The sequence below is a fragment of the Panulirus ornatus genome, chromosome 66, assembly GCF_036320965.1.
Source record: "Panulirus ornatus isolate Po-2019 chromosome 66, ASM3632096v1, whole genome shotgun sequence".
In the NCBI taxonomy this organism is placed as follows: Eukaryota; Metazoa; Arthropoda; class Malacostraca; order Decapoda; family Palinuridae; genus Panulirus; species Panulirus ornatus.
The window spans coordinates 24,611,410-24,625,164 of record NC_092289.1 but is presented as its reverse complement, the minus strand read 5'-3'; the positions used below and the strand labels follow the sequence as shown (position 1 = coordinate 24,625,164).

The 13,755-nt window shown below is 42.0% G+C and overlaps 1 protein-coding gene across 6 annotated transcripts in view; it reads right to left on the bottom strand.

Annotated features, from left to right (window-relative positions):
* Positions 1–13,755, bottom strand: part of LOC139746697 (guanine nucleotide exchange factor DBS-like) — a 542,611-nt gene that overhangs the window by 397,351 nt on the left and 131,505 nt on the right. The gene's annotated exons all lie outside the window — the stretch shown is intronic.

Here is a 13,755-nt window from a genome sequence, read left to right as displayed (position 1 = left end):
CGTGTGTATGTACATGTGTATGGGGGGGGGGGTTGGGCCATTTCTTTCGTCTGTTTCCTTGCGCTACCTCGCAAACGCGGGAGACAGCGACAAAGTATAAAAAAAAAAAAAAAAAAAAAAAAAAAATATATATAAGTATAGAGATACAGACATACAGAGATTTAGCATCTTTATGACTGTGGATTCTTAAAACGACATCTAGATTTCTCTTCCAAAAATGAATTATTCCTGTAATCTAAAACTACAGTATCTGCTTGGCCTCCACCCGCATGATCACACAGCCTCCATAAATAAGATTATATGGCCTTCAGGCATATAATCACAAAGCCTCTGAACATATTATCATATCATCCTGATAACCTCAGGATCTTTTTTTGAAACAAAGCAAGATTAACACTTGCCTTACCTATCGTTGACACAGAATACCTACTCTCTCTGGAGCCTCTTCCCTCACTGGCCTGAAAGCGTCAAGACCTCTCGTCCCAACACGCAACACAGCAACCGTTTCTAAGGACGCTTGTCGAATTTTTGCAAACAATGCTCCTTATCAATATGGTCTGAAGCGTTGTTAGCGTTTTAATCTTAAATACAGTTACTTGCTACATCCACTAAGATGCAGGTTGCTGGATTCAAAGGAACAGTACTACTAAACCAATCTTATAATCAATCATCTCTATCTGTCACAATCACCAACTCTATACGAGTTCATTACTCTGTAGGTTAGGAAATACATAAACATGACCACTTTTCGTGAAACATCTAGGGAGAAGTAATGCTCTCTCACGTTGTCACTTGGAGAGGTGGCCACAACAAACACAGCGGCCTGTGCAAAGGTTACCACAACTAAACACTTTCTATGAAAGTCGAACAGTGAGGCATCACTTACTCTGTACTCCTTTGATAGCTTCACTCTTCAAACATTTGTTCTCATTTCTCTCTCCTCACAAACATACATATGTAATAATTTCAGAGTTTAAGAAATTTTTTCGAAGATTTTTTTCATCATTTTTCAGTGTGATCAAAAGAAAATGTTCGCAAAACAATGAACATTAGATTATACGGCATTAAACTTGAAATACAAAAATGCAGTAAATTTCCTACGGTGTGCTTTTATAATTGTTACCGACAGTTTGAAGAGCAACCCCATTTTCTGAGAACTTTTGGAGCGTTTTCTGTGATGAACAAAGCCTCAGGGCAAACTCATCTAAGCTCTAACACGAGAGCCTCATCTCTATGCATAACCCTTTTGTTAAAGTGGGTGAATTATGCATGAGCGATATTCTTGAAATTTATACACTACTAAAGAATACCATTCTCTTCTAGGGAGTTAGAATTATCTTTGACCACTACACAATGCAAATTGGATCTGAGAACTACTGAAATAACCATAGCAATATTTTTTCCAGACATTTGTCTCGCCCTAACCAGAACTATGAGTAAGAAGTATTTTTTCTTTAACCTGTTGTTTAACTATCATGTACCGGCAACCCTATATTTTCATAACAACCAATAAATAAAGGCAAACTATACGTATTTGTATTGACAATTCTCCAAAGTGAACGTTTGTATCCACAGTACCCCGGGTAACAAACAATTTTCAGTTCCAAGTCTCTCTATAATCATCCCTGCTGTAATGCCGTTCTCTTACACTTCACTCATCAACTGGTGAAAGAAAGATAAATGTCACTATCCAGTTGACAGGATATAGCCATTCCCATCTGAGAGGAGATGGCTCCACTGACCAGTCGGGTAGGGGGGTCTAGAAGGCCCCCCAACTCACCTACTGATGAAACGAGAATCAGTGTACCTACCTACCTACCTACCTACCTACCAGGTGGGGAGAGTTATGTAAGACCCCACACACCAGCTGAGGAGAGGACCAAACGAACTAACTCACCAGCTTGCGGGAAGGTTACTGGATGACTCAAGTCACCAGCTGGATATATAACCTGAACACTTGTGGCCAACACACCAGGTAGACCTGCTCGCCTCGAGTCTTCACACACCATACAGGGAGGGCAGGCGACCTACCTTCGTATCGGCGGAAGCCTCTGACGACACAGGACTGGGAGCGAGGGGGGAGCGAGGCGCCCCGCCCCCCTCGCTGGAACCCGTGGCTGCTGCTCCTCACCCGCTGCGGCGGCATCGACCGCGAGCGGGTCGAGCGCGTGAACCGTCGGATCGAGTTTTCGCACCATCGCCTCAACCTTAGTGACGTCATCACTCACCTGGACAAAAGTGAGAGGGAGGAGTTACAATGACGTCAAATTTGAGAGAATAACAAACTGTTTTAATTACGTCATCAATCACCTAGGAACACCTCAGAAGAAGATTAAGACAAGTGCATGACAAAAACAAGATATCCCTGAAGACGTCATCATTCAACCTGGGAGGCAAGTGCAAAATATATCTAACGAGGCTATTACTCACCGTGCACAGGAATATGAGTAAAGTTTACTCACCGTGCACAGGAATATGAGTAAAGTTTACTCACCGTGCACAGGAATATGAGTAAAGTTTACTCACCGTGCACAGGAATATGAGTAAAGTTTACTCACCGTGCACAGGAATATGAGTAAAGTTTACTCACCATGCACAGGAATATGAGTAAAGTTTACTCACCGTGCACAGGAATATGAGTAAAGTTTACTCACCGTGCACAGGAATATGAGTAAAGTTTACTCACCGTGCACAGGAATATGAGTAAAGTTTACTCACCGTGCACAGGAATATGAGTAAAGTTTACTCACCGTGCACAGGAATATGAGTAAAGTTTACTCACCGTGCACAGGAATATGAGTAAAGTTTACTCACCGTGCACAGGAATATGAGTAAAGTTTACTCATCGTGCACAGGAATATGAGTAAAGTTTACTCACCGTGCACAGGAATATGAGTAAAGTTTACTCGTGTTTCACGTGAGGAATGAGAAGGATAAGAGCACCTACCGGCTCTAGCAGGGAAACTCTTTTTGTCGTCCAGGACCGTAAGAGTCCCGCCTCGACCTGCTCCTGACACAAAGCCACCCCCACACCTTCCCCCACCACCTCCTTGTTCTGTTTAAAACTCAACTCGAGTCTCCACCACCACCACCAAGTAACGACCCAAACCTGTGAGTCATTATGCATGTAGTGACCTCGACCTGTCTTCACTCAGGGATCCGTATGCAGCAAAGCTGCTCTACCTCCCCTGCTCTACTGGGACACCAACCTGGCAATACTGCGATTCCTATCGTCGCTACAGAGACAACCAGGCCGACACACGGGGACACCTAACCTAACCTAACCTAACCTAACCTAACCTAACCTAACCTAACCTAACCTAACCTAGCATACTCTTGCTATGAGGTCACTTTACTGAAACAGCCGTTTTTACGTCGTTCTCCAACAAATAAAATGTTTGGGTTCAACTTGTATTGCAAGCGTCACAGTGATGTAATATGTGTTTACCAACAACACGCACGAACATACCTGCCATTACGGTGGGTCTTCATATATACTCTTAAGTCTTTACACATGAGGTCTATAGCTCTTGAACGGGGGCTTTCATTACGAAATAAGTAAGTCGCTCTTACATTAATATAGTATTTGATATAAAGGAAAAACTGAAGAAGAAACTGAGAGATTAATCATTCTCAAAAGTCCTTCAGAATGTGCCTGGGAAGATGCCACAGTCAAGTCTCCATCTAGATATTCAATAATATTCCTGTGGTCTTCTTCCATGATCTTGTGAAGGCCGTAATCTAAAGGTGTGTTCGAGATGAGTGGTACTGGCTGTGTGTCTCTAGGCTCGTCATATGTGTCACCTCGTGGCTGACCAACAACACGAGTAGCTCTGCCAGTAAGGCGTCCAGCAGTGGTCATAGAGTCAGTACGGTACGTGTGCCAGGATGCAACGTTCATGAAGATCTTCTTCAACCGTAACCACTGGCGATACACCAAATATCTGCTGTGTATGGGCATTTTGGTCCATATGAGAGATCACATCACTGACGGACAAGATGAGACATATATATATATATATATATATATATATATATATATATATATATATATATATATATATATATATATATATATATTCGTCCACAGCAATGTAGGATGTGGTGATAAGCTTCTGCTCTTATTGGATATCTCTGCTTCTGAAGAGATGATGCCACTGTCATATGTGAATGAACAGTAAAGTTTACCTGCTGAAACATTATCGAAAAGCGTCAACACGCACGAAAAAAGCCGTCTTCCATCGAGCGAAGTAAGACAGGTGAACCAAGGGTGTTGGGGATGCAGGGCAGAGAAAGATTTGTATGCAAGCTGTATCATCCGCCAAGGATGATGATAAAGCAAGTGATGACTTTTTTGTGCTAAATATTCCTGAACAAAAGACTGAGGGTAAGCCATTTCCTGCACACTAAGCTGTGCTGCAGCAAGCCAAACTACAACATCTCTCTCGTGTCACTGCATTCGACCTCATCCAGCTTCTATATTCAAACTGAAAACCTACGTTTGAAAGTAAAAAGAATACACAAGTTGCGTTCATTAACAGTCAAGCAGCAGCACCAGATGAACCCACCTTAGCCCATACAAGCGGTTGGAGTCAATATGAACTGCTCACCTCAGACACCCAGTCTGACCTGTATAATGTGCCGTTTAGTTGTTTCGTCTACAACATATACGTAGGTTTGTATATGACTGATGTATTTTCTGTTAGACCATGGTAGAAGGTTCACGGGTTTAGTGCATTAAAAGTAGTGTTTTGTTTAAGTTGGAATTACTTTACAGCCCCACGTATCATTAAAATTTCTTAGTAAATGTTTACAAAAGTTACATGCTGCATGAATTCACGATTGTTTCTTACAACAACCCTTTAAATAGTGAATATTTAGAAGGAAGAAGTGTAAATTTAAAATCTCTTCCTTGAGAACTTTAGTGAAACATATCAACATTGATCATTTATTATTTTGGATGTAACGAAAGCATTCACGCTAAAAACTAGAAAAAGTAAGTCGTCCTTTCTTTAAGAAATAAGAAAACTTCGGTAACGAATGTTTCATCAATTAAGGTTTTAATCATGAAGCTGCAGGAAGTATTACAAACACCTCAAGAAAGTCCTCCAGCAAAAATGGACTCTGGTTATTGCGGGACTAATGAGGCAAATCGCCCGTCCCGCTTGGCTTTGTGTTTCTGCTTTATTAGCCATATCTTCCTTCTCTAAAAGTTCTGTAATTGTGCTATACAGGTTATAATGTCGTACTCAAGACACATAACTGTGGAGTCGTACTAATAAGGGTTATAACGTGGTGCACAAATGGTTATGCCATCATGCTCCAGGGGCTATAGTTTCGTTTCATCCCTAACAGATTAATAATTTTACCTCAGGAGTTAAGGATGAGAAATTTATCCATTAGTGCCCCCGTATAGCCACACAGTGAAGCCAGTTTTCCATGAACGTGTAGACACACACATCCATATGCTGCTCTTAATGGGCTGACCTGATCATTCTCATCCTATTATATACAGAATAAATCAAAGTTGGAATGGTGCACACTTAATGCTTCAAAAGACAGATAAACGTCAAAGGAACATCTAAAAGAGAAAAGAATAATGATAATATTACGTGTACGGTTGAAATGTTGCTGCCACAGAAACAAAACTTGTCAGCCAGCCAGTAAGTGTCTTATCAGCCAGCGAACTGGGTGCTCTGTCAGCCATACAAGTGCCTTGCTGGCCAGCAATCCAGGTGTTTTGTGAGACAGTTGACCTGTCAGCCAGCTAAGCAGCCCGTCAGCCACAAGGAATCAGAAACTAGTTCAAGAGAAGGTTCCTTTTCCGTAATTACTCTAAGTACATGACATTCCCTCCTGCTAAAGTCTCGGGATATAAAACTCTTCCGCTGCATCTTACAGCAGTATAGAAAGATAAAAAAGAAATAACTTTTTGCGACAATCCAATCAAGCTTTCAGGATTCCTGACAATACTTTGAGTTTTATAAAGACTGGTGTGGCCGCTCTGAACTGCGAGTTGGAACCCACCCAGAATTACTTGGCGCTAATTTGTTTTGAAGTTTTCAGAAGTCTGATTTTCGCCACTCTTATTCCAAAATTCTCTAATGCCACTAAACTGTTGTTCTCAAGTTTACAGAATATCACATTCTACATTTGTAAAATCAAAGAGGGACAATATGTTAAAAGTATCTTACAAGAAATTTCCAAAGCATAGGCAACTTACCAAACTACAGGAGTAATGCTATGTAGGTGTACTAAGCTTACTATAGAAGCAAGACTGAAGATGATATGAGCTAACTACAAGCATGCTTCTGTACGTACAATAAGCTAACTACAGGTGTGCAGCCGTTGTCAGATGATGCAACCGTAAGAGTATCGCTGTAGTCAATTTAGCAATCAATATGTAGAAAACAGCTCGAATGATAAAACTAACATCTTACAAGGGCAATTAAACCATATATATCCTAGCTGAGCAACAAATGAAAAAATCATCGGGTAAATAACGCAGCAGAGTTGACATAGCTTGCAACACATCAGTTTAGTCAATAACCAGAGAGGTTACCACGTGACTAAGAACCTGCAGTAATAATGAACACACAGGTCCAAGGGAAATAAATGTGTTCCAGTCTGTTAAAATAAAAAGGAATCACTGAAACAAACCAAGATAAATCAAATATCAAATGAGAGTTGAATACATAATCCATTACAAGAGAAAATTAATTCGATATATCTCAGTAGTGAAACACAAAGTAAAAGCACACAACTGTGTATAAATTTGACTGTATAACCACCAGTGTCATGGCTGACGGTTATGGGAACGACTGTAGAGCCTGGCTGGTGAGGTTCAGTACAACAGCGGCTTATTATGAAGGGATAATTGGAGTTCTCTGAATGATGATGTGTCTGATGGTGTCTGGTTAATCCAGCGTAAACAAGTGAAATTAAGTTATTCTTTGGGGAGAGAAATCCATCAACGAAATGCAAATCATTTAAACTCAATTGTAATAGTGATACTATGGGTTATTATTGGTTATGTACAAATCCGTGCATACATGAGGAGAGCCATCAAAGTGTGCTCAACCTGACAACTTCTACACCAAGAACTTCGACGTGTCCGGCAAATGTTAATTAATAATAGATATTCAAATGCAATATTTGATAACATTGTGAACAACATGCTACAGCAACATCTCGTGGCAAACAGACATCCTCGATATGACAGCATTAAAGTTTACTACAGGAACACATTTACGACAACATACAATGCGATTATTGAAGACAAGGATATCAATGTGATAGTATACTACAACAATCCAAAAACATGTTCCCTTGTAATGATGATCAATATAGTAGGTCACTCTAGAAGTTTGAATGGTACCGATGTGGTATACGAGTACCGATGTGGTATACGAGTACCGATGTGGTATACGAGTACCGATGCACTACTGTCAGCCTCACCACATAACCTACACTGGACATACAACCTGCATCATGAGCCGCCGGCTCTCGCTCCACGGAGGGGAATCAAACATCATGAACAAGATGTGTTGGTGACCAGTCAAGAACGACGTGTGGCAAGACTTCAGTAAAACTCATTAATCAGGACATTAAATAACCCTCAGAGGCCGCAGGACTGACAAGTTTACCATGACCACTCACTTTCCTGCAGGTTGAGGAAAGGCCACTAACATGCTTACATTCAATATCTAAATATAATAACAAAGGTAGAAGTAATGTGGCCTGCATCCTAACACACCTTCTTACTTCGCAAGTGTATGGGAAGACTTGGTGGAAAGACATCCACTACACGTGTAAAACACATCCTTTGACTAAACAAAATTGAGTTAGCTCAGTCAATATGGAACTGATGAGTTAAATACACAGGCGAGGTGAAACGCAAGGACCAATAAATATGATCATTGCTTCTCTATCAGCGTGAACATAAGGTGAAGCTAAATTACTGCTGTTCTGGACATAACAATGTGCAAGTTATCAGACGGTGGCATATAAAAAAATGTATGTGATATATCTACAAAAAATCTCTATTTTCATATCCACAAAAATATTCTTTTTCTGATCATATAATTGTGCGAAAATCACAAAATCTACATAAGCTTGTGAAAATTTTTTCTTTCAACTTAAAAAAACGGATTGCACAGTTCTCTTCAATCAGAAGCAATGAAAGGGATTTTAATTGTTCTCTACAAACAGTGTACTGGTGTTTCACAATATGCATTTATAGTTACCGTGCACTCATTCTCTTACCGTAGTCATAAACAACATTTATTCAGCAGAAGTATGCTTTTGGTAATCGCTTGTGCAGTATGCCATATGATATCCAATATTTTCTAAAACATAATCAAATCTGGAAGGGTAGACACTCTAGGGTCGTGAAATTTGTTCCCATCTTTCCGTAACTCTATAGTTGGTGAAGTTATTTCATCCTTTCTGTGTATATAGGATGGCTTTCCCGAAGTTTAGTTGATCATACCAAGCAATGAAGAGTTTTGTTGTCTACAAGTCACAGGAATCAGCCTCGACTTGTAAACAGCAGGTTCACCACTGTGTTGTACTGGCTGGCCGACAAGAGGACACCACCCGCTCTGGCAAGTATAGACGCACCCTCAACATGAGGCTCGCCCGCTCCGCGCCTGCATATCGCTCTCACGTGAAACAGCCTGGCTCAGTGACTGACAACCAACAACACAGTCACTAGAACCGCCACGGCGACACACTAACAACGGCTACTAAAACAGAGACAAATAATCACTAAACACTAAACCCAGTGACAAACAAGTAGTAACACAATAACTGAAAGGCACTGACACAGTGACTGACAAGCACTAATACAATGACTGACAAGCAACTGACACAGGCACTGATAAACACTAAACCCAGTGACAAACAAGTAATGATGCAGTGACTGATAAGCACTAACACAATGACTAACAAGCACAGACACAGTGTCAGACAAAGACTAACATAATGAACTAACAAGAACTAACACATTGACTTGCAAGCAATAAGACAACGATTGACAAGCAGTGATATATTGGTCGTGATCAGAACTCACGCTGTGTGAAGGTCACCTAAAATTTTAAGTTTACACTGACACAATCCTTTGACAGAATCATTGTAAACCTCACGGACGGAGTTCATGGCATGGGTTAACAACATGATCCTAGAGGGACTGACTGATGAAGTCTTCATCCAGTGCAGCATCCTACGGAGTCGTGTCTGTATGACAATAATCCCTGGATGAGTTACGGTCTTCCACTATAACCCTCCTGACTTACCTGTTTTGCTTTATAAAGATTTACGGCAAAAACAACTGAGCTCTTTAATTCCACTTAAGAACTATTAAGTGGGAAAGTTTAGGACTGACCTTAATCCAGGAGATTTTTCTCCTCACAGCTCTGAACCAAAATTCAAAAGTGTTAATCAAACTGTATTGCAATACAGTTTTTTTTAACATACTATTTTCAGAGAAAGTATATACGGGAAAACCAAACGAAAGAATTCCTTCATCTCTTGGAATGGCATAGCACATAGCATGTACTTCACCATTCCAGAAGAGGTAAATTGCTAAAGAAAAAAAAATACTGTAACTTTGTACCAGGACAAGTGAACCTGTAGCAACGGGTGCCCATAGTTCGAAATTGGAGAGGGAAAGGGGCTCTTCGACCATGCACGCGTGCGCATTATTCACCTGCCAGCTGGCATGCTCGGAGAAAGATGACGACGTCTTGGAAAGCGAGATACAGAGGGTCTTGGGACTAAATAAGAAAAACACTAGTCAAATGATCCTCGTGTCCACACGTTGGACGAAACACACCGTTACACAAATCATACAAACCGTGACAAAACTATGACATACAGAGAGCAAAACGGTACCTGCTGACACCAGATGATGGACACTGATGAGCTACATGTATGGTGCTGGTTATCTATGAGCCATGATCATTCTTCCTCTCACCTTACCGTAGGCTGGGAGGAGCTGGCCTGGACATAGAAGGGTGTGGCAGTACATATTCGCAACATGGAGAAAAATAAAGCCGACAGCGAGTCAATTCCCGAAAAGTACTTCTAACAAACACTGAGGCTCCCTCAGACACAGCAGACATCTGGTTAACATTCCACTATCCGGTGATGTCTATTGCGAGAAGTGACCTCGCTAAAGATGAGGGGTGATGGCTACAATATCAGAATCTAAAGTCATGTTCAGGATGACCCACGGCCAAAGTCAGACATCACGGGAATTCCAGCAACGGCCAATATCCGACACTGGGGAAATGCGTTTTCACACAGGAAATTGATCTCAGATTATGTAGCTTATGCATTATTACTGATAACCGTTGTCAGTAAAGTGTGAAAAACATCTTTAGATACAAAACAGAAAGTTTTCATACGAAGAGGAATTCAGACAGCTTCATATTCTAATAGTCCTTTGCACGAGAAAGCATTTGAAGGTTAACACCTGACGCAATGACTATGTTCCTTCTACAGTATCGCATGACAGCTTACTAATATTGGTTCTCATTTTCCAATTGCGCAACACTAAGCTTTCCTTATACTCTCACTTCCTTCCTCCACATTTATGGGTCTTGAACGATGTTACTGGTTTCCTAACTTCTTTATCCCCTCTGCTGTAACTCTTCCTTTCTGCTGTAGCTCCCTCTCTGATACATCTCCACTACTAAAATTTCCTCACTTTATAATTCAATCTTTTCACTATTCCAAATGTTTCTCAGTCTTACTTTCCTGACACTTTTGCTCTACATTTCGCTACTCATGACAAATATCTACAAACCGGTAAATGTTTCTCCCATTCTATGTCTTGGTCTCAGTCTTGCTGTCTTACTGACGACTTAATACTAGTAGTTCACTACTAAATCCCCTTCCTCCAGAGTTGCAACCCAAACTTCTGATTTCCTCTCCCCTGGACCAATCTTCTTCCAGCTAATATCTAAATAACAGTTGTCTCACCTAACACAGATTATTAATGACACCATCAGCACCTTACACCATCCACATAATAAACTACTACTACTCGCCTTTCCTTCTCAGTTATACAATAAGAATACCTGCGGCAAGATACCTTCATGACACAGTGCTAGAGAGTAGCGTTCACCGGAGAGAGAGAGAGAGAGAGAGAGAGAGAGAGAGAGAGAGAGAGAGAGAGAGAGAGAGAGAGAGAGGGTGTATACCTACGACGAGATCTCCCCATGAGGAGGGCTAGCGCGTAGTGCTCTGTGTATTTCCCACAAGATGGACAATGCAATATTCATCGTAAGTTCCGTCAGTATGGAGCGGTTTCCCTGAGCCTAGAGCTGAATACTGATGGATGTAGTTCCGTTAACGTTTTATAAACTTTCAAATTACTTTTCATTCAGGGAGACCCTCCTGTACTTCCTCTTTCAACAGAAAATTGGAAAACTTAAGTCAAACTTTAGATGAAAGTCCTTTTTCTCGACTTTAAAATGGCGGTTTAAACTGGCTTACCAATCAACCCTCAGTATCAAAGGAGTTTTTGTAATGACCGAAGATATATGCCATCTTGTAACACTATCTATCCTGCAGATGTTGCAAACATTCACTTTAGTGTTGGTGCAAAGTCAACAAAAAAGTGATATAAAAAAGGACTTTATGGTTGCATCTGAAGGGTCTCACATGACACAACACCTTAACGTGTCGCTTACTTGCCCAAATGACCAGCTTAGCTCGGCCACTATGGACTTGGCTTACATACACGTGATGATCAATTACAGGTGAGACCGAGTCCCGCGTGACCCCACACATGACCTGAGACACCTCATGCTATCAACTACCCTCCTACGTGTTGGTCCTGCCTGACAGTCCTGACCCTAAGCCACAGCCGCTCTACTACTAGAGGTAGTCCTCTTGCTGACCCCAGAGGCAACACTGTCCCAGGATCTCTCTACTGACTGAACGAGTCTAAGTATTAATGTCATCAAGCACTACCCACGACCTACTGCAAGGAAGGGAACAGGTGTAGAATGACTCGCAATAATGTAAACTGCAAGGTTCGTTAACCAACCACTGCATACAACGAAGATCCAGTTAACCTTAATAGAGAATTAAAACAACTTTTAATCAAATGTTCCTAACAATTCCCAGAAGCACTGGAGTAAAGAGGAGTCTCCCTTCCCATCGCACTTGTCAAGGACCTCCAGGCACTTGGCTGTAGGAGGACACAATGTTATGGACACAAGAAGGCTGAAGCCCCGGGTGACCCTGACGGCCCTACTCCTCCTCCTCCCCGACTCATCACCAGTCAGGTAACATCTGCCGCAGGAACGGCCCCCAACCATCCACTCCACTTCACAGGAACTAATTTGACAGAGCAAAACAAAGAGAACTGATCCGGCAGTGTCTGCTGCTGCTGCTGCTGCTACAATTGTAGGCCAAGTAATAGCTATCATCTGCTGCTCTTGTCAGCTGCAGCCATATCATGAGATGACTTCTGTGACTCCCTCCCTTCCTCAGCCTGGAACAAAAGTAAACTGGGACTATCACTCGACACCTCGCGGATTTTCCTTAAACGGAAAGTGTCCCAAGCAGACAGCTTCACCCGCCTCCATCTCTTGTAATCAAGACTCGTCGCGGCCCCAAGCTGCAAAAACATCTTTGTCAAGTTACCTTTTTGGCAGACCTAACTGAAAGCTACATAGTAAACTTAGTGTCGTAATAATAAAACTAATGAATGTCATCAATGCGTGACAATTCTAACTCCTGTCAGTAAAGAGAGAGAGAGAGAGAGAGAGAGAGAGAGAGAGAGAGAGAGAGAGAGAGAGAGAGAGAGAAATGTTTAAGCTGTTAATCAACAAACGAAGCGCCTCTAGCAACATAAGTTCACTTCCTGCCATCATCATCAGGTACGTAGGAGGTCCAATAAGGTGTACATGGAGTGTTCAACCCCATTTTACTGGGTCTAGTCTACCAGCTTCACCCAAGTCATGGTGTGTGGCAGGTGAACCATCGGTAGCATATCTTGCATGTGTCTCAGAACCCTTCTGGTCCTCTATCTTATGACACCTCAGCGGCTGCCTCGTCGGCTGGCTAACGTATAACCAACCGGCTTGTCTGTAGTAAGATGTGTGAAGGCTTCACTCTCATACATTGTCACCAGGAAAACATTCACCTGCTGGTCCTTCCGCCGAAATGATGCCACTATACTGGTCAGCCAGGTGGATGAACACCAGCTGGAATGTTCTACTGCTGGTGCAAATTTACATCTCCTGGATTTTCAAAGTAGATACTTCCTAGCCAACAAATGGTAGTGGCCATGATGATTTAGCACATCATCTTCAAGAAAACCTTATCACATCTCATCACTGTCATCCCACTGAGCCTGAATTAAAGTTTGATGACGTCTAATCAAGTATGTCTAACAAAGAACCAAAACCCTTACAAATGAACCAAACCTGAGCAAAAGTTCATCAAACATACCAAACTGAAACCCACCATGACTACCATGACCACGGGAACCCACCATGACTACCATGACCACGGGGAACCCACCATGACTACCATGACCACGGGAACCCACCATGACTACCATGACCACGGGGAACCCACCATGACTACCATGACCACGGGGAACCCACCATGACTACCATGACCACGGGGAACCCACCATGACTACCATGACCACGGGAACCCACCATGACCACGGGGAACCCACCATGACTACCATGACCACGGGAACCCACCATGACTACCATGACCACGGGG